Consider the following 20,914-nt stretch of genomic DNA (forward strand, 5'->3'; position numbering starts at 1 on the left):
AGCTGGCGTGTATCTGTCTCTGTCTTCCTCTGGACTTGCCACTTTGCTTCGGAGATTGCCTTCTGCAGGTCATACCAGGACTTCTTGTAAAGATCTCTATCTCTGGCCTTAAATACCCTTGTTTTCGCCCTCAGCAGGTTGTGGATTCTCTGATTCAACCAGGGCTTCTGGTTGGGGACACCCGGTATTTGCGCATGGGCACACACTCGCCCACCGAGGTTTTGATGAAGTTGGTAATGTGATTTAAGTATCAGGATTAATTTAATTAGAGCTATTCCGCTTGAGAAGTCTTTATAACTGTGGATTTAATATCATGGTGTAAAGTGGTGGTCTTACGAGCCCAGAGGACTCTCAAACCCAGCAGAAATAGAAATTCACCAAGACAATAGTTACTTAAACAAAAGTTGCTTTTAATTTTCTTTAAACATAATAACAAGATCAAACTTTAAATTTTTACTATTAACTTTACCCTCTTTTAATTCCAAGTTCATGTGTATGTAATGTGCATATGTTCAGAAAAGCTTTGTTTCACAGTCCAATCATTCACTTCTTACTTTTCTAAGTTCACCATTATCAGGCAATTCTTATACTGTGCACAGAATTTATCATTTATGAATCTTCACCAGGCTCTGGTGCTTAAAGTTAAATGGTTACCACTCAGGAATGGTCTTGTTGGTTTCAGAGAGAGAATTGTTGCTCATTGGACACACACAAATTGATTTCCTCTAATCAGCCACTTCAGTGTCTTGCCAAAGAAACTTGCCCCATTTTGGGTTTTCCAAATGATAACCTCTTCTTAGAGGTCACCACAGAGTTCCTCTTGTTTCCCTTATTTCAGGAAAAACACTCTAGCCATCCATTTCCTCTTGTAATGAAAGGGTTTTGAACCAGCTGAGCTCAGAACTCACAACTCATCTTCAAAATGGGGTCTTTCAACAAGCCTGCCAACTTGCCAGTTTGCAGCCTCAACTGCTACTATAGACTGACCTCTCTTTCTCTCTCTCTCTTTCTCAGAGAAGAATCCTGTTTGTTTTTTCCTCTTTCTGCTCGTAAAAACCAAAAACCTCTCCCAAGACTCCAAACCTAATCTTTGAAAGAGCTTATCAGTACTTCTGAGCCTGGACTTTATTGCCCATACACAATAGATCAGCATTCTTCATTGCTTATGCAAAGCCAACCAGAGCCTCAACATAGAGCTTCAGCATTTTAAATGAGATGTTTTTTGTGAAGTGTTACTCTGTTTTGTGAAGTGACCTGCACTAACCCCCACAATCTATCTCTTTTAAAGACATATTTATCCATAACCATTATAATATCCGCTGTAACAGTGGCCATTAGTACCCAAAGAATTCCCTTGGATTCATAAGAAAATGTGCTGATGCTAGGGTGCAGCACACAAAAGTGCTGGAGAAATTCAGCAGGCCATGTAGCAACTGTGACCTGCTGAGTTTCTCTGGCACGAATGTGCATTGTAGAAGGAAATGAGACCTGTTTTCACACAGATTTGGCATTTACTTTTTTGAACTCCCTTATTTTTCAGAAAGGCTCAATATTCATCTCCAAGGGTCACTGGTATAGATGATAGGGTCAGAGAAAGGGAGCATGGGCTTTGCCATCAATGCATCAGGTTAAGACACAATTTTAATTTTAAAGAGATTTTCTGGCTATGCTGGGCACAGATCGAATAAGAGCATCTGGTTCTTCAACTAAAGTTGCCATAAAAATAGCTTAACTCATTATTCATCATGTTCATTTAAGGATATCTGCTGATGAGGAATGGTCATCATGTTTACAATAGGCTTTAAAAATATCTAATTGTTCAAAGCACTTTGAAGATGATCTAGTTCTCTATAGGCATTCATTAGCCTTTGTATAAAATTTCAGTTGCATGACTTGAAAGTGAAAGCTTTATTTGAGCAGAGTTAATTTTAGTGACTCTTCAGAGATTTACATTAACTGATCCATGCCAGACAACCATAAAACAAACAGATGCCTAAAACTCCATGTGTGGTTCCTTTTATTTACTTTTCCTTTTGCTGCTGTTTCCAATCAGGACAACAGAGGAAATTTCCATTGCTAAAAGGGACGGCGGGATGTGGTTCACCACTTGAAGAACTAAATGATGGGCCAACTGCAATTTGCAAAGGATAGCTCATTGCACTATAGTAAGGTTTCCTTTATATAAGCAAGATTTAAGCTTTTTGTCCATAGGTGGTCCATCACAGGTCTTATAAAAAATTTGATTGGCATCTTGGCTATTTGTCACATGCTAACAGGTGTTTCAGACTTCAGTAGCTAGGAAGTGCCCATTATTTGTGAATTGGATGTGTGCAAAAAGCCAATAATGATCTGGTTGATTTTGGTTGAACCACAATTGTCCCACCATTCCAGTGCCCTCCTTGTTTTTATGTCCTGTTTTCCTGCATGGTCCTGTGTTCATCAATAGCAAGCTTCTGCAAACCAAATAAATTAATTTTAAATTTGTATTTCTATTACTGTGCATTTGATATTGTGTGGATATCAGTGTGGTGATTCAGTGTTCATACACCAATGGCAGCACGAGAGGGAATAGCCTATTCCCATTTATCAGATCCAGCACATTCAAAGCCTCGCTCCTCCTTGCTTGGGTAAATTGACTATAGACTTAAGCATACTCTTCATTCTCCATCTTTGATCAGTGTCTAAGACAGGGCTACATTCTGCTGTATTACCTCTACCCTCATATTACTGGCTCCTTATCCTTTGCCTTCTGTTAATCCCCTTCATTGTCACCTCTAACATAACATGGGTGGCATGCTTATTGTTTTAGTTAGCATAACACTGTTACAGCAGAAGCAACCTGGGTTTGAATCTGCTGCTGTCTATGTTCTCCCTGTGTCGGCATAGATTCCCTCCAGGTGTTCCAGTTCGCCGCCACCCTTCAAAACATACGGATGGTGAAGGTTAATTGGGTGTCATTGGGGCAGTATAGGCTTGTGTGCCGGAAGAGTCTGTTATTTGTGCTGCAAGTCTAAATTTAAAATATAATTTGCAAGGAAATAATTGACAGGTTTGTTCTCCTGCGAACATCTATCCTGCTGCTAAATCTTCCCCCCCATCTCTTTCAGGAGGAGTTCTAATTTGGGGCAGGGGGAACAGATTGGAAAAAGTGGGGAACTGTGGGGAACACTGCAGCACAGCACTGCGGCAAACAAAAAAAAACAAACAGCTGGAGGACTCAGTGGATCAGGCAGCATCCATGGAGGGGAGGCGATGTTTCAGGTTGAAACCCTGCGTCAAGGCTGAGGTAAGAGAGGGAAGACTGGCAGATAAATAGGGAATGGGGAGGTTCAGTAAGTGTCATGTGCAGCAAGGAGGGATAAAGGATGATGGTCAGATGGGACGACCGTAGGTGGAGATGGGAGATGGTGAGAGGTGAAAGCAGACCAAGGTAAAAAGGGAGTGAAAAGATAGCGGCAAAGAGAAAAAGAAGGAAGAATGGGGGGGAGATTGACCATGATCTCCAAACATTGCCCATGCACTGCACATGTAAACATTAGTTTAGTCAGAAATCAAATCAAAGATTTTGGTATATTTTAACATTATATTTGGGAGGATTGTCTTGAATAACTAATGTATTACCTCCTCCACCGTAGTTGCTGTAATTGTTCTTGTGTGTATTTGGAGCTCTGCCTCAGCCATAATGCATCTTCAGTGGAGTAGCATTACCGAAAACAACCTCTCAATACATCTTAAATTGCATTTCAATGTTAATTTTCTCTTTAAATTCAGAGAGTCTGAGTTAGAACTATGTAGATACCCATGTTGGTGTTATGTCTGCTGAACCATCACAGTACCCTGGATGTGCTTGAGACAGAACCATATAAGACTACAGGACAGAAAAGATGCATGGCCTAGCTAGTCTGCGCTAAACTATTTTCCTGCCTTGTCCCTTTGGCATGCACTCAGTCTATTTCTCTCCATACACCTCCCATCCATGCAGATATAAAATTTCTCTCAGATGTTGAAATTGAATACACATCCATCACTTTTGCTGGGGGTTCATTCCACACTATCACCACCCTAGGAGTGAAAAAGATCCCTCTAAAGTTCCTCCACATTTCACCTTTAACATCCTCTATTCTTAGCTAACCCAACTGAATGATAAAACCATGTTTGCATTTACCCTGTCTATACCCCTCAAATCTATCAAATCTCCCCTTACTCTACTATACTCCAGGGAATAAATTTGTCACCTATTCAGCTCTTCCCTATAACTCAACTCCTCAAGTTCTGGCAGCATAAGGCACATGCCTGGTGAACAACAGGTGGGAATGTAGCAGAGGAGTAGAAAATGCTGGTTTCAGCAATCAGAAGAACTGGCAGGCATCTTTTATTTTGGACAAAATTTTCCTCTTTTCCTTGCCAATCCCACCACAGGGTGAGGAGACAGGACAGCAGGCTGGCTTCATCTGTTGGAATTTTCATTGCTCTTCACTGGAAGAAGAGTGAAATTTGGGGAGCTTGCATATATCAGCCACAACAATGAGTCACTCTGTGGAGAAGAGTTGGAAAATCTCGTGATATAGTGAAGAGTAATAACCTGACTCTCAATGTTGTTATGGGCCCAGAGGACCTCAAAACCCAGCAGCGATAGAAATTCACCAAGACAAATTGTTACTTAAAAGTTACATTTAATTATCTTTAAATATTAAAACAGATTCAAACTTTCACTTATTACTATTAACCTAACTTAACCCCCTTCTAATTCTAAATGCACATGTATGTAATGTGCACATAATTTCAGAAAAGTTCTTTGATTCACAGTCCAATCTCACTTTTCACTCCTCCAAGTTCACTGGTATCAGGCAATTTTACAGAATTTAACATTTATGAATCTTCACCAGGCTTTGGTGTTTGAAAGGTAAATAGTTACCACTCAGGAAGATTCTTATCGGTTTTCAGAGAGAGATTTGTTGCTCGTTGGACACAAACTGATTCTTTCCGATCAGCCACTTCAGTGTCTTGCAGAAGAAACTTGCCCCATCAGGGTTTTCCAAATGATAACCTCTTTCTTTCAGGTCACCACAGAATTCCTTTTCTGTTTCCCTTATTTCAAGTGAAACATTATGCAGACAGCCATCTCCTCTTGTATGGGCCACAAGGGCTTTGACCAGGCTGAACTAAGAACTCACAACCCATCTTCAAAATGGGGGTTTCCACAAGCTTTCCAGCTTGTCCTGTTTCTCTCTCTCTCTCTCTCTCTCTCACACTCTCTCTCTCTCTCTCTCTCTCTCTCTATCTCAGAGAGGACCACATGAACCACTTAGAACAGCCAACTGCACTCTGACTGCGGCACCGGACCTAATCTTCGAGTCCGTTCATCTGTTGCTTTCCAAAACAATAATCCTTTTCTCCACAGCATGTCCAATTAACACCTACTTGTGAAGAACTTGTAGGCATTCTTCAAACTTTTTTTCAAAGGCACTCAGAGCCTGGACTGTCTGGCTTGAGCAGAGCTCTGGCATTTTAAATGAAATCTGTTTTGAAGTGTTTGTATGTGACCTACACTAAAACAAACATGCCACAATTTATCTCCTTTTAAAACATATCAATATACAATATAATATAATCCACCACAATGTGGACAAGACAAAGGCATTGATCATAGACTTCAAGAAGACCAAGATCAACCACCCTCCACTACACATCAATAATTCTGTAGTGGAGAGAATGGAGAGCACCAAATTTCTTGGAGTCCACTTAACTAGTGACCTATCATGGACACACAACATCTTCTCACTTGTCAGGAAGGCGCAACAGCGACTGCATTTCCTGAGAAAAGTGAGGTGGGGAAAGCTCCCTGCTACTATCATGTCAACCTTGTGCAGATCTCTATTGAGAGTGGCCTGGCTGGCTGCATCACAGTGTGGTACAGTTGCTGCAAAGAAATGGATTGTGTCCTTAGGATTCTAAGAGTGGCAGAGAGGATAACTGAGGTCTCCCTACCCCCATCAATGTGATCTACCGGGAGCATTGTCCAAAGAGGGTGCGCAAAATTGTTGAGGACTCCTACCACCCCACTCACTGCACTTTCAACTACTTGCATCAGGAAAGGGATACAGGAGTATCAAAGCCAGAACCACCAGGCTGAGAAACAGCTTCTTCCCACGGGCAGTGAGAATACTGAATGGCCACAGCAACTGCTCACAGTAACCTTCTGAGACGCTCATATTCACAAAGCAATATTTATTTATTTATTAGTATTCTTATCCTGAATATGTATTGTTTGTATGTACGTCTGTTAGGTCGGTTGTGTGTCCAGATATTTTGTACCGAGGACTGGAGAATATTGTTTCATTGGGATGAAACATGACTTTATATGGTATTTCACTTTATTTTAGAACATTGATAAAATAAAGGGGTCTTTCAACTAGATATCAATGTTCCAAATCCTATGCTCTTACCCCCTATCTTAGCCTCCAGTGCAATAATTTATCATATTTTTCTACCCCTTTCCCAGGAGGCAACAGAATACAACAGTGGAGCACTAAAAATACTTGAATTAATGGTACTGGTGCTCACCTGGAATTCGAAAACTGCAACAGAGGGCAATCCCAATGCTGGCACACTCACAGTGCATCCAGCAGTTAGTGGATCCAAGGATGTTTTTGGCTCCTATTTTTTTTAAACTCAGTAATATAGTTGATTTTTTTCAGTTTTCTTTCAAACTTCTTGAGGAGATGACATCACTGGAAAGATCTGTTTTGATGCTGTTTCATCAGGTTGGATGGACTTGTGCAATCAGCATTTGTTGTCAATTTCACATTGAAAGAAGTGATTTGGTTATGTATTCCGTTAATATTTAAAGTCATATAGTTCAACATGGCCATTTCATACTTTGTTTATCTTTCCTTTCCGTTTCCTCATCACCACCTTCCCATCTTATCCATTTCTGATTTCTTTTTTTGAACACACTGTAAGACAACATTTCTAAAACATAAAATATTTTAAGAAGTGATCCTGTGACCTTTTGAACAATTGCAGTGCATGTGTTGAAGGTACAGGTGGGTGGGGAGGGGGAAATCATATTCCAGGACTTCAGGAAGGAAAGGAAGTAAATACTTTGAATTTAGGATTACAGCATGTATAATAGGCTGTCGGATTGTGGAGATGCTAATAAGGAATATTTGATGAATTCATGTAGTGAATCTTGTTGATAGTACACATTACAGTATAAGTGCAATAATGATAGTGGGTTGAATATGGTGAATAGTGTTTTTTATTCCACGTTTTCGACCTGCTTTAGCTGATCTCATTGTGATATTTCACTAAACTCTGGAGCTGTGCTTTCTATAAAGGCTTAGGGGGTTCAATAGGCGAACAATCTGCTGCGAAATACTCAGCCTCGATTTTTGCAGCCATGATATGTATGTATTTGGTCCAGATAAATTGTTGGTCAATGACAACACTAGGGATGATTGGAAGTGGTGGATTTAACAGTGACAGTGCTATTGAATATTAAGGACAAGTGTTTAGACTTTGTGTTGTTGGAGGAATTCATAGCCTGACACCTGTGTGCTACAGATGTTTCTTTCCATTAACTAGTCCAAACTTGAAAATTATCCAGATTTTCTTGCATGTGAAGACTCACTGAATTATTATCTAATAAAAATGAAACACACTTTATGCAGTCTTCAGCAAACATCTTCACTTTTAACTTTATGATGGAAAAAGGTCATTTATTCATCTAGGTTCTTGCATTAACTTGTTTCTCTGTGGTTTTGAATCACATCATTGTGAGGTGTCTTAACAAGCATGGAAAAGCCATGGTATTTTTAAACTTGTTTATATACCTGAAAACCTGTTTGATTGGTTGATCCAGCCCAATGTTTTTAACCATCTGAAGTACAATTTTAGAATATGATAAATAACTTGTGGTTATTGTAATGTTTCGTTCACTATTACAGAGCCAGCGATGCAGGTTCAAATCCAACCCGTCTATAAGGAGTTTGTATGTTCTCATTGTGTCTGCATGGGTTTCATTTGGGTGTTCTGGTGTCCCCCCTCATTCCAAAGGAGTACATTGTTGGTAATTGATCACATGGGTGTATTTGGATTGTGTGGGCTCATGGGCTGGAAGGGCCTGTTGCCTGCTGTATCTCTAAATTAAATAATAAAAACTTACTGCTAACTGTGACAGACTGAAGTAAATTTATTCATGTTGACATGTACCAATATGTTTAGAGCCATTTTTTAATGAATATTGTCTGGCATTATTTATTCTATTATTTATTCTTGACTCACACCAATACCCCCACCTCCACCTCCATACATACCTCTGCTTTTGAACAATTTAGGATTAGGATGTTGGAGCACCTTCTGTCTGATTCACAGCCCTCTGAGGTCTCCAACATGAAAGGCAACAATGTTCCTGTATCTTAAACTGGTTAGAGCTGTTAGGTTCTGGCATGGGTATTATGTAAAAACAATGTTAGAGAAACTCAACAGGTCAAACAGTGTACTTTATATAGTAAACATACATAACCAACATTTTGAGCTTAATGCCTTCATCAAGGTATGAGCAAAATGTAGACAGGTGTCTGAACAAAATGGTGGGGGAGGGGCAGGGGTGATAGGTGGATAAAGGAGGGAGGGTACACCAGCAAACAAGGGGAGGGGAAATGGCTCTGTGAATGTAGAGCATGGAAATCTGGAAGAAAGAAGGATGGGGAAGAGAGGGAGAATGCGATAGCGGAAACCAGAGAAATTGTCTGGTTCAAGAGTGCCCAGACAGAAAATTAAGTGTTTCTCTTCCAATTTACAGGTGATCTTAGTTTGACAATACATGAAGCCATGTCAGACATGACAGCGTGGGAGTGAGGTGAAGAAATGAAATGGTTGGCCTCTGGAAGATCCCTGTTCATTGATGCAAACAGAATGAAGGTGCTCAGTGAAGCGATCTCCTAGTTTGTGTCCAGTCTCTCCAATATAGAGAAGGCCACAATGGGAGGATTATTACTATTGTTTAATATGTATTATTATTTATTATTGTGTATTATTTATTAGTGTTATTTATTATTATTTATTATTAAGTATGTAATTAGGGAGGGCTTGAGCCAATCGTCATGTTTGTAGTGCCATCAATTAGACCCAACAAACCAGAAGTCGAGATTAATAGGCTTTAATCACTATAATCTTACAGGCACATCTTACATGCTGTTGGTCCAATTCCAAGGCAGTACTGAGGGAGGGGATTGGGCAGTACTGCCTTTATTAAGAATCCTGAAGGGGAGGAATTATAGTATCAGGGGCAGGCCAATCAGTACAATGCATATATTACAGTGATCCACCACAATGTTATAACCTGCTTTTCATTTAGAACCATTTTCAGTATGTGTTTAAAATTATAAAGGATGTTACTCTACCAACTGTTAGCATTATTATGTTTTAGCAGAAGAAGCTGAAAAGCAGATGTTTTCAAACTGCCCCCAAACTCACATTCCACTCAAAGTAATCCCGATGTCATCGGTGCTCTGTGATTAGCAAGGGATTACTTAAGGTGGCGTGTGAGATTAGGGGAGGGGGGCAGTTTGAAAACCACTGCAGTGTGGGACAAAGACACTTTTTTTTCCTTGATTTGCCTCTGTGCTCCACAGTTTTAATTTGTAATCATACAATTCACATGTAATTAGAGTACACATTCTAGAATTTATTCAAGGTTATTTATATACATTTTTGTTTGGCCATGTAGAAATTGCAACACTTCTCATAGATTGTCCCCTCATTTCAGGACACAAATGTTTAGGACATTTGGCTTCACAGGTGTATGTGAGTACTCTGGTATGTTTTAATGCTTCATTGGAGCAGGTATAAGAGAGCTAGGCTTGCTTCTCATCTTTTAATCAACTTTGGAATCTGTAGTTGCCACTTTTCAACATGAGGACCAGAGATGTGCCAATGAGAGTCAAAGAAGCCGTTATGAGGCTGAAAAACAGGAACAAAACTGTAAGAGACAGTGGCCAAAACCTTAATCCGACTTGACTTCTGGTCTGTCAGATTTTTCTTCATTATGATGAGATTTATTCTGTCATCAGCAGTGGAGGGTCTTCCTTGGAATTTATGTCCTTTTGTGATTACTGAGCTCACCACCACACTTTCTTCTTTAATGATGTGCTAAACAGTTGATTTTGGTAATCCAAAGTTTGGACACAACTCTGGTCTTCATGTTGAAAAATGGCAAGTATCGACTCCAACGGTGATCAAAAACATAGAAGCAAGCCTAGCTCTCTTATACCTGGACCCTTGAATCAATTAAACCTACAAGAGTACTTTGAAATCAAATGTTCCAAACATTATGGTGCCCTGAAATGAGGGGACTATGTATTTAAAAAGTCCTGTAATTTCTACATGGTCAAACCAATGTACCTTGAACTGTTTGATTATAAATTAAAAAACTGTAGAGCAGGGGAAAATCAAGGAAAAAAACGTCTTTGTCCCAAATATTATGGAGGGCACTGAAGAAGCATATTTCTTCATTAATTTTTTAAAATGTAAAAATTACAGTCAAATTACTGATCTACATATCTGATTTTATTTTCTTCCCTCTGTTGTTTTGCTTCATCCTATGAAAGAGACCATCCCTTTCAAAAATGATCAATGGTAATCCAAGAAGGCGAGAAAGTAGTTTCAAAGAGCAGAGCATTTTGTTGCCTGTCCTGAGCAACATAGTGACCCACATGAGCTCTCATCACTTATGGGGGTGTATGGAATAAAATTATGAATGAATGACTAAAACAGCTGGTATCTTATCATCCAGTGGAAAGCTCAGAGTATAATTTTATTTTTACTTCCCAACAGCAATGTCAGCCATTCTCTTTTTACAACAAACAGAGATATCACTGGGGCATGAGCAAATAACAAAAATAGAATTGTGAGATAATAATCATCTCCAATGAGAAAGAATTTCCTCACTTTCAATATCACCATCACCGCCAAGTCTCATACCATAAGTTGCCATCGTTCACAAACCCAAATACCATTAACTTACTGTGACTCTAAATTTAAACTAAATACACCAGTCATTTCAAGAAACAAACTGAAACGAGCAGTCAGGGTGCTATGTACCATGCAACTTACCTCCTGACACCTACACACTTTCCACCTGCTACAATACACAACTCAGAAGTATGAGGGACTACTCCCACTTCCCTGAGTATCTGTAATTCCAACTCGAGATGATTGACTGCATCCAGGACCATGCAATACACTTGACTGGAACTCTTTTCATCATCCATCGCATAAACATTGCAGTTTGTGCCATCTAAAATGCATTGCATTTAGTCTTTGAAAACATTCTTTCAGCAACTTCAAACTTCTACAATCAAGAGAGAGAAAAGTTTACAGATGCATGCGGTCACTAGCTTTCCCTCTAGGTCACTTTACCATTCTGACCTGAAATACATCCCATTCATTCATCATTTTTGGATCCATTGCCTGGAATTCCCCATCAACAACATTCAAAATTCCTTTATTGTCATGTTCTTTCTTTTTTTCTTTGGCTTGGCTTCGCGGGCGAAGATTTATGGAGGGGTATGTCCACGTCTGCTGCAGGCTCGTTGGTGACTGACAAGTTCGATGCGGGACAGGCAGGCACGGTTGCAGCGGTTGCAAGGGAAAATTGGTTGGTTGGGGTTGGGTGTTGGGTTTTTCCTCCTTTGTCTTTCGTCAGTGAGGTGGGCTCTGCGGTCTTCTTCAAAGGAGGTTGCTGCCCGCTGAACTGTGAGGTGCCAAGATCCACGGTTGGAGGTGATATCAGCCCACTGGCATTGGTCAATGTGGCAGGCACCAAGAGATTTCTTTAAGCAGTCCTTGTACCTCTTCTTTGGTGCACCTCTGACTCGGTGGCTAGTGGAGAGCTCGCCATAGAACATGATCTTGGGAAGGTGATGGTCCTCCATTCTGGAGACGTGACCCACCCAGCGCAGTTGGGTCTTCAGCAGCATGGATTCGATGCTTGCGGACTCTGCCAGCTCGAGTACTTCGATGTTGGTGATGAAGTCATTCCAATGTTTGTTGAGGATGGAGCGGAGACGGCGCTGATGGAAGCATTCTAGGAGCCGTAGTTGATGCCGGTAGAGGACCCATGATTCGGAGCCGAACAGGAGCGTGGGTATGACAACGGCTCTGTACACACTGATCTTTGTGTGTTTCTTCAGGTGGTTGTTTTTCCAGACTCTTTTGTGTAGTCTTCCAAAGGCGCTATTTGCCTTGGCGAGTCTGTTGTCTATCTCTTTGACGATCCTTGCATCAGATGAAATGGTGCAGCCAAGGTAGGTAAACTGGTTGACCGTTTTGAGTCCTGTGTCATGTAATAGTAAATGAAATTGCTTTCTGCCTCCTGTAAGGCAGACAAAGAGTAGCCATTAGTGTAACCTGGCACCCCTTACAGTAAGTGAGAAAGAGAAGTGAAAGAGAGTCCTTTCAGAGTCACAAGTGCTCATGAATTCGCCTCCTGCACTCCCACAGCCTCTATATTTACACAAACTCCTGTTCAATTCATCCACAAGTTGAGCCCCTGATATGATCAGGAAGCCTTCAACCCCAGAGGTTCTTTGGGAGCCCTTCTTGCCCTCAGTCCCCTCTCGAATCCCGCTCTGATACCTAGTTCCCATGAGGTAGTCTGCAGCAGCCCCTGTGGGTCCCCCAACTGCAAATCACCTGCAGAGTGTGTGGGAAGTATGGGAGCATCCTTACCCTGCAACAGTTCAAAACAGCAGCATACTGTCTCTACTTTTTTAGTCAGGATGGGCAAGAAATGTTGGTCTTTTCCCAAAATTCACAAAAACCGAATCTATAAAAGATTAAAACATTCTTTCTAACATTTTATTTCCCAGACTCTAGTACTAGAGGTTTAAGTTTGCAGTTCTAATTGCCTTGCTACAGAAAGAATGTCATGAAGATGAAAAGGGTGACTTGAGTTATGAGGAGCAACTGGATATATGGGAGTTTATCTCTTGAAGGATAGGAGGCTTGAGAGGTACATTTTAGAGGAATATCAAACCATAAGAAGAAAAAATGTGAATAATTATCTTTTTTTTTACAGGGTAGGAGAAGATTTAAAAGATTTTAAAGGAAACTGAAAGTAATTTTTTTCATACAAGAGGCTAGTGGGTATATGGAAGCTGTAGAGGCAGGTACGGTTATGACACTTTAGAAACATTTGGATGGATACAAGGATAGGAAAGGTTCACAGTGATCTGGAGTGAAACAAAAGTCTTCAGATGCAGTTAATGTAGTAAACACATACACAAATGCTGGAGGAACTCAGCCAGTCTCGCATCCATAAGAGGTAAATATATATTACTGACATTTCGGGCCTGAGTCCTTCTTCAAGGTATAAGAAAAACACAGGAAGGCATCTGAATAAAGACTAAAGAATGGAAGGGGGAGGAGTCCAGACTAACAAAAGGTGTGAATTGGATATAATAAGAGGAAATGTGAGAATTGATTTTAGCTCCTTGAAAGGAGAGAGAGGGAAAAGTGAGTGAGAAAGAGAGCTGGGGGAAAGGCAACAGAGGGAAGAAAAACGGTGGGTGCGGGGGGTTGCTTAAAGGAAATTGGAGAGGTTGATGTTAAAATGTCATCTGGCTGGAGTGTGCCAGATGGAAGGTGAGATGTTGTTCTTCCACTTTGCAGGTGGTCTCAGACTGGCTGTACATGAGATCATGGACAGACATGTCAGCAAGGGAACAGAATGTGGAATGGAAATGGGTGGCCACTGGGAGATCCACACTATTGCAGCAGACAGAGCCAATGTGCTCAACAAAGTGATCTCCCAGTATACGCCCATCGCTCTCTGTGTTAGAGGAGACCACAACGGGAGCATCGGATGCAGTAAAAGACCCCTACAGATTCACAAGTGAAATGTTGCCTGACTTGGAAGGACTGTTTCGGGCTCCAAATGATGGTGAGGGAGGAGGTGTGGGCTCAAGTGGAGCATCTCCTGTGGTCTCAGTGGTAGGTGCCAAGGGGACAATTGTGGGGAAGGAGGAGTGAAAAAGAAAGTCACAGAGGGAGTGTTCGCTACGGAAGGAGGAGAGGAGACTATGTGTCTCTTTGTGGGGTTATAGTCTGGCAAATGAGACTAGCATAGGCACCTTGGTCAGCATTGTCAAGTGAGGCCAAATGGGCTGTTTCTGTTCAAAGATTCAACACACAAGTTGGAGTACACCCTTTCGAGCAATGGGGTGCGCCAAATAACCACACTGTAACTTCGAGCAGTTGTTACTACTGGTGTGTTGTTTTGTTATTCTGAATGTTCCTTCGTGACCAGCTTTCCTGAAGGAAGTTGATTAATTTGGTGTGTAGTGATTACTGGTAACACAGTGTACAGTAAGCCTGGATGACTTGTGTTATTGAAAGTGAATGGAAGAAATTGAAACCACAAACAGACACAATAAAAACAATCTGACAGTGTACAGAATCCACTTGCAAGGTAAAATGCTGCCAAATAAAAACATCTTCCTTTGATAAAATATGTAAGCCAGCAGCATGGGAACATATCCTGATACAACAATTGAGGTATGATTTCTCATAGACTAGGGAAGCACCTGCAATTGAGTGAAACACGAAAGTCTGCCAGCTGCTGCAATTGTAGTAAAAACACACTGAAATGCTGGAGGATCTCAGCCAATCTTTCAGCATCCATAGGAGACAAGGATACGACATTGCCAACATTTCGGGCCTGCGCCCCTCTTCAAGGAATTTCTGAGATTTCCCGTGTTTTTTTTTGTTCATTTTGATTATTCCTTGAAGAAGGGCTCTGCTTTAAAAAAAAGTCGATAAATGTTTGTCTCCTACGGATGCCGAAAGTCTGGCTGAGTTCCTCCAGCATTTTGGTGCGTTTTTAAGCAACTACAATTGAACAAGCAGCTATTGTTTCAGTCTGGAAGGAGAGATTTTCCAGTTCCTCCCACCTCCTCTGTCACCTTACAAAATATCACCATGTCTTTGCCAGATCAGAATTATGAAAGTTGGTTATTTCAGTGGTTTGTTTCAAAAGGCATTTCATGTATTCTGCTTCATTAATGGTTCTGCAGACGTCATTGATTTTTAGCAACAAGAGTTCATTCAATGCAAGCTGATCCTTTACACTGAGATGCAAATAACTTAAAGTGATCTATGTTGAAATAAGAACAATTGCAATGGTATGAACAAAAAAAAACAAACAGCTGAAAGAACTGAGCCAAATCTGTTCTTCTTCCTTCTCCCCATTTTTGTCCCCATCCTCACCAGACCATTATCCATTCTCATTCCTATTCCTCTCTGGTTCCATCCTCTTCCATTCTTCTCCCTCCCCCAACTCCAAATTCTTCTGATCCCAGCTAGCCTTTTCTAATCATGCTTTCCAACAGCTCTCATTATATCACAATCATTATCTTCTCTTATCAGATTCCAGTACTGGCTTCCTTTGTCTCCACTTATCACTTCACTTCACCCTATATGACTCATCTTCCACCTGACTCCTTTTTCTCCCCTCATTCCTCTCCCTCCTCCTTTATTTGGCATCTGTCAATCAACTGTCTTTATCCACCATTCTTCACTCCTCCTTGGCTCACCAGTCCCCCACTGGCCCATTTAATCCTGCCCACACTGTCCACATCAGACTAGATCAGTGGTTCTCAACCTTTTTCTTTCCACTCACATACCACTTTAAGTAATCCCTATGCCATCGGTGCTCTGTGATTAGTAAGGGATTGCTTAAGATGCTATATGGGTGGAAAGAAAAAGTTTGAAAACCACTGTTTTAATCATACTTAATTGACTCGTTATGTCCACGGTTTCATAACTCAAAAGGAAATGGGGCAATGACAATTTTTCTCAAGCAAAATATTTCAGTAACAATTGGGTCTAGAGCAGTGATTCTCAAACTTCCCTTCCCACTCACATACCACCTTAAGCAATCCCTTACTAATCACAGAGCATCAATGGCATAGGGATTACTTAAGGTGGTATGTGATTGAAAAGAAAAAGGTTGAGAACCACTGGATTAGATATTTACCCTGTGCACTTTCATTCTTGATTGGGTTCCGGCCTGAAATGTTGACAATCCTTTCTCTCACAATAGGCCCTTTCAAATTGCAGCACTAGGGTAACCCTCCTGGGACCTGGGTGCGATTACTGGGTTGTGGGTGCAGGATACACCTTTCAAATCGCACGTGGACCTACCTGTTAAATTGCCAACCCAGTGATATGGGTAAGGAAGATGGTCATTGCTCCCGTACTCCCACATTGAGCTGTTGCTGTGAACCAGAGTGGCATTTGCAGTAGCGGCATATCGGCCCTCCACTCTCCCCTGAACGTGGCACCAACTACTCTCCCCCCTGAATGAGGAAGCGGCACCTTAGCCAGAGGTTTCCCTGTGATGCAAGTGCACAAGTGCTGACGTGACCAGAGTAACTGGGTTGGCCATTTCCCCTTTCAACCTGCTGGACCAGGATGCCTGAGTATGTTTTACTGGGTTCCCTGACCACCTCTGAGCTGGGTTCTCACTTAGTTGACCAGGTTGGAGCGTTTCAAATAGCTATGTAACTGGGTCACTAACCATGCAAATTCCCCAGTTAACACCATTTTACATGGCAATTTGAAGCTGCTCAGCTCACTAGGCCCTTTCAAACTGCAGCACCCGGGTAGATGGATTGGGTGCGATTACTGGGTTGTGGGTGCAGGATGCACCTTTTAATCACCAACCCGGTGATTTAAGGGGGATCCTGCCTATGCGATGACGTGGTAAGTGACGCATCATGCACTCATGGGTACTATCTTCCCCCCCCCCCCCCCCCCACTGGCAGTCAGTAATCCCCCCGGTCAGTCGCCACCCCCCCCATCAGTCATCACCCTCCCTGTCAGTCGCCACTCCTGTTGTTCGCTACTCCCGTCAAGAGTCATATACAAGAAGACTTGGGTTCCTCTCTCCCTCAGTATTTGCAGAACTTCAAGCATTTTTTTGTGTGCTGCATTCCCTTTCCAAATTCAACCTTACTTATTGTTTTTCTCACTTACTCTTTGCTCACCACTCACTTTCCCACCTATGTTTGTGTCATCAACAAATTAGGCAACAATACACTTGGTCCCTTTATCTGAATTGCAAATAGTTGAGGCCCAAGCACTGATTCCAATGTCATATTCTGAGTCATCCACTTTTTCTGACTCTGTTTTAGCTCTACTGCTTAAAAAAAGGCACTAAAAGTAAACCGGGTAATTATAGGCCTGTGAGTCTGATGTCAGTGGTAGGTAAATTGATGGAGAGTTTTCTTAGGGATAGAATATATAATTATTTGGATAGACAGAGACTGATTAGTAGTCGTCAACAAGGTTTTAACAAATCATATATAATTTTTCAAGGAGGTTACTAAGAAGGTTGATGAGGAGAAGGCTGTGGATGTTGTAAGGCCTTTGACAATGTTCTGCATAAGAGGTAAGATAAGAAGGTTCAATCATTAGATATTAATGTTGAAGTAGTATAATGGTTGGAATAAGATCCAAGAGAGCAGTGGTGGAAAGTTGTCAAATTGGAGGCCGGCGACTAGTGGAGTGCCTCAGGGTTTATTGTTGTATATCATATATATTAATGATCTAGATGATAGGGTAGTAAAGTGGATTAGTAATTATGCAGATGATAGTAAGATTGGTGGTGTTGTGGACACTGAGGAAAGCTTTCAAAACTTGCAGTGGGATATAGGCCAATTAGAAGAGTGGGCAGAAAGATGGCAAATGGAGTTTAATACTGATGTGTGAGGTGCTATATTTTGGTAGGACTAATCAGCAATGGTCATACACATTAAATAGACAATTGAGGAGTGCAGTAGAACAAAGGGATTTAGGAATTTGGCACATAATTCCTTCAAAATTTAGTCATATGTAGATAGGATGGTGAAGAAAGCTTTTAGTATTTTGGCCTTCATAAATCAGAGTATTGAGTACGAGTTGGAATGTCAGGTTGCTGTTGTATAGGACATTGGTAAGACTAAAATTTGAATGTTGTGTGCAGTTTTGGTCACCAAATTATAGGAAGGATAACAACAAAATAGATTTACAAGTGGCAAGGTTTTGGAATGGACTGAGTTCATTATCATGGAAAATTATGAAGATCAAGATACCAAAGGATCCAAGAATATTTTTACTTGGAGATTATTTATGAAAAGGATATAAAATTTAATTTGGACAAATACCAAGAAAACTCTTTAAGTATTGCAATACCAACTGCAAAGAAATGTATAGCGACATCATGGAAAGGTGATAGAGAAGTGTTATTAAGTGGATGGTATAATGAGATGCAAATCGTGCTCCTTTGGAAAAAAAATTATTTATTGTTTAAGAAATCAAGTTGAAAATTTTTATAATATTTGGAAACCATATATGGATTTTATGGATAATTTTCCATCCACCTCTTCTCTCTTATCCACTCCTCTTAATTAGTAATTTTAATAACAATCAATGATTGTCTATGCTAATATTATTGTATATTGAATGGTACGTGTTTCTTTCTTTTTCTTACTTTTGGGTGGGAGGGGGAATAGGGAGAAAAATATAAAAGTATTTTTTTATATCATTGGATATGGATATCTGATTAATGTTCTACTCATTTTTTCCTGTAATGATGCAAACAATTAAATAAAATTATATTAAAAAAAATAGATTTACAAGAATGTTGCCTGGGTTTCAGGGTTTGAGTTAAACAGGCTAGGACTTTTTTTTCCTTGGAGCTCAGAAGATTGAGGGGGATTTGATGGAGGTATTTAAAATTATGAGGAGGATAGATGAGTAAAGGTGGATATGCTTTTTCCATTGAGAGTGGGGGAGATTCAAACAAGAGGACATGGATTGAGATTGAAGGAGAAAGAGTGTAGGGCAAACATGATGAGGAATTTCTTCACTCAGAGGGTGGTGAGAGTGTGGAATGAGGTTCCAGCCAAAGTGGTATATGCTGGCTCAATTTTAATATTTAAGGAAAATTTTGATAGGTATATGGATTAGAGAGGTATGGAAGGTAATGGGCTGAGTGTAGGTCAATGGGACTAGGTGGGAGAAGGTGTTCAGCATGGACTAGGAGGGGAAAACTGGCCTGTTTCTGTGCTGAAATTGTTATATGGTTATATTTTGAATTGACAGATTTCATAAATTTACTTGATCTAAAAATGTTATGCTCCTGCAGGGTCTGGTTTGGCCTTTAACGCATCATCAAATGGACATTATTTATCTACAATGCTTAGCAAGCATTTAACAGGTTCTCCAGTAGAAAAGTCATCACAGTAAAACTTGAGGTGACCAATGCTTTGGTAAAATTACCCTATTGGCAGAAAACTTTGATAGATAGTGTTCAAGATAGTAAAACAGAGGATATTGGAAAGAAACAAACAAGAGCAGGTATTGTAATTCATCTCGATAAAATGTCCTGATCCAAAACGTGATTAACCTATCCATGGATGCCACCTGACCAGCTGAGTCCCTCCAGCTTCTCTTTATTCACACTGGTAATGAGTACTCAATGACTGGAAAAAAAAATGGCAAAACACTGTAAATGCTGGAAAGACATTGCAGGCAAGGAAATGTCTGTGGAGTGGGAAACAGAGTTAATATTTCAGCACAGCGACCTTACACCAAAATGATATCTGACTTGGCTCAGATTGTTGAGAACAGCAGAAGCTGACTATACTTCATCACTATATTAATACAGGTAGCTATAATACAGTTTGATATTTTCCTCTCAACACAAATCTTATTGCTTTGCAAATTAAATCCAGAGTGGTTACCTCTTCAGTTGTACTTTTCATTGAAATTTGAATCCAAAAGCTTTGATGGCTACCAAAATACTCTTAGTGTATGATATGTCTACCTTTACACCTGCGACTATGTGGCTCAGTATGACAATAACACTATCTACAAATTTGCCAAGGACACCTCGGTAGTGGGTTGCAAAAGGAAGGTGATGAGTCAGTATACAAAGGAAGATTGGCTGAATGGTGCACCAACAACAACCTTGATCTCAATGTCACTATAATTAAGGAGCTGCTTGTTGACTTCTGGAAGGGAAAGCTAGTGGTTATACAATCCAGTGATCATTGGGGGAGCAGAGGTGGAGAGGGTAATCAAATTTAAGTTTTTGGGAGACTCTATCTTGGAGGATCTTTCCTGAACCCAACACGCCAATGGCATCATGAAGAAAACACTTCTGTGCCTCTACTTCCTCAGGAGTTTGCAGAGGTTTGGTATGACTCCCGAAACCCTGGCAAATTTCTACAATTGTGTGATGGAAAGTGTGATCATAGACTGGTATAGGGACATCAATCCGCCTGAGCATAAAACTCTCCGAAAGGTAGTGGATACAGCCCAGGTAAAATCCTCCCCACGATGTTAAATTTAATTTTTAAAAAATGCTGCCATTGGAGAGCAGCAAAATTCAAGGATCCACACCACCCAGCACAGACTCTGTTCTCACTGCTGCCATCAGGAAAGAGGTATAGATGCCACAAGACTCACAGTACCAGGTTCAGGAACAGCTGCTCTCCCTCCGCCATCAGACTCCTCAACAATCAACTCAATCAGGGAAGTTACTTATGGGCCTTTATTGATTTTTTTAATCCCTCTGAATTGCACAGGCAGTTTGTTTACATTCATTATCTGTTTATAGTTCTTTATTTGTTTACATGTGTACAGTGTTTTTGCACTACCAATAAGTGATAATTCTGCCTTGCCCATGGAAAAAAAAAATCTCAGGGTTGCATGTGCTCTGATAATAAAGCTGAAACCTGAATCTGAACAAACTAGGGGAGAAAAACACCAAATGTATTGACATGCAAATAAAAAATGTTGGAAGCATTCAACATATCACACAGTATCTGTGGAAAAAGGAAAATAATTAATGAGGTTCACA

General features: G+C 40.6%; 1 long non-coding RNA gene across 1 annotated transcript in view; it reads left to right on the top strand.

Moving 5' to 3' along the window:
* The window catches only part of LOC138737043 (uncharacterized), a 48,772-nt gene extending 37,996 nt beyond the window's left edge, over window positions 1-10,776 (top strand). Inside the window, exons 3-4 of the long non-coding RNA XR_011340727.1 lie at window positions 8,807-8,925; window positions 10,614-10,776. This is a non-coding gene — a long non-coding RNA (uncharacterized lncRNA). The remainder of the gene's footprint in view (window positions 1-8,806; window positions 8,926-10,613) is intronic.
* The last annotated feature ends 10,138 nt before the right edge of the window (window positions 10,777-20,914 follow it).

The sequence above is a fragment of the Narcine bancroftii genome, chromosome 6, assembly GCF_036971445.1.
Source record: "Narcine bancroftii isolate sNarBan1 chromosome 6, sNarBan1.hap1, whole genome shotgun sequence".
Lineage (NCBI taxonomy): Eukaryota > Metazoa > Chordata > Chondrichthyes > Torpediniformes > Narcinidae > Narcine > Narcine bancroftii.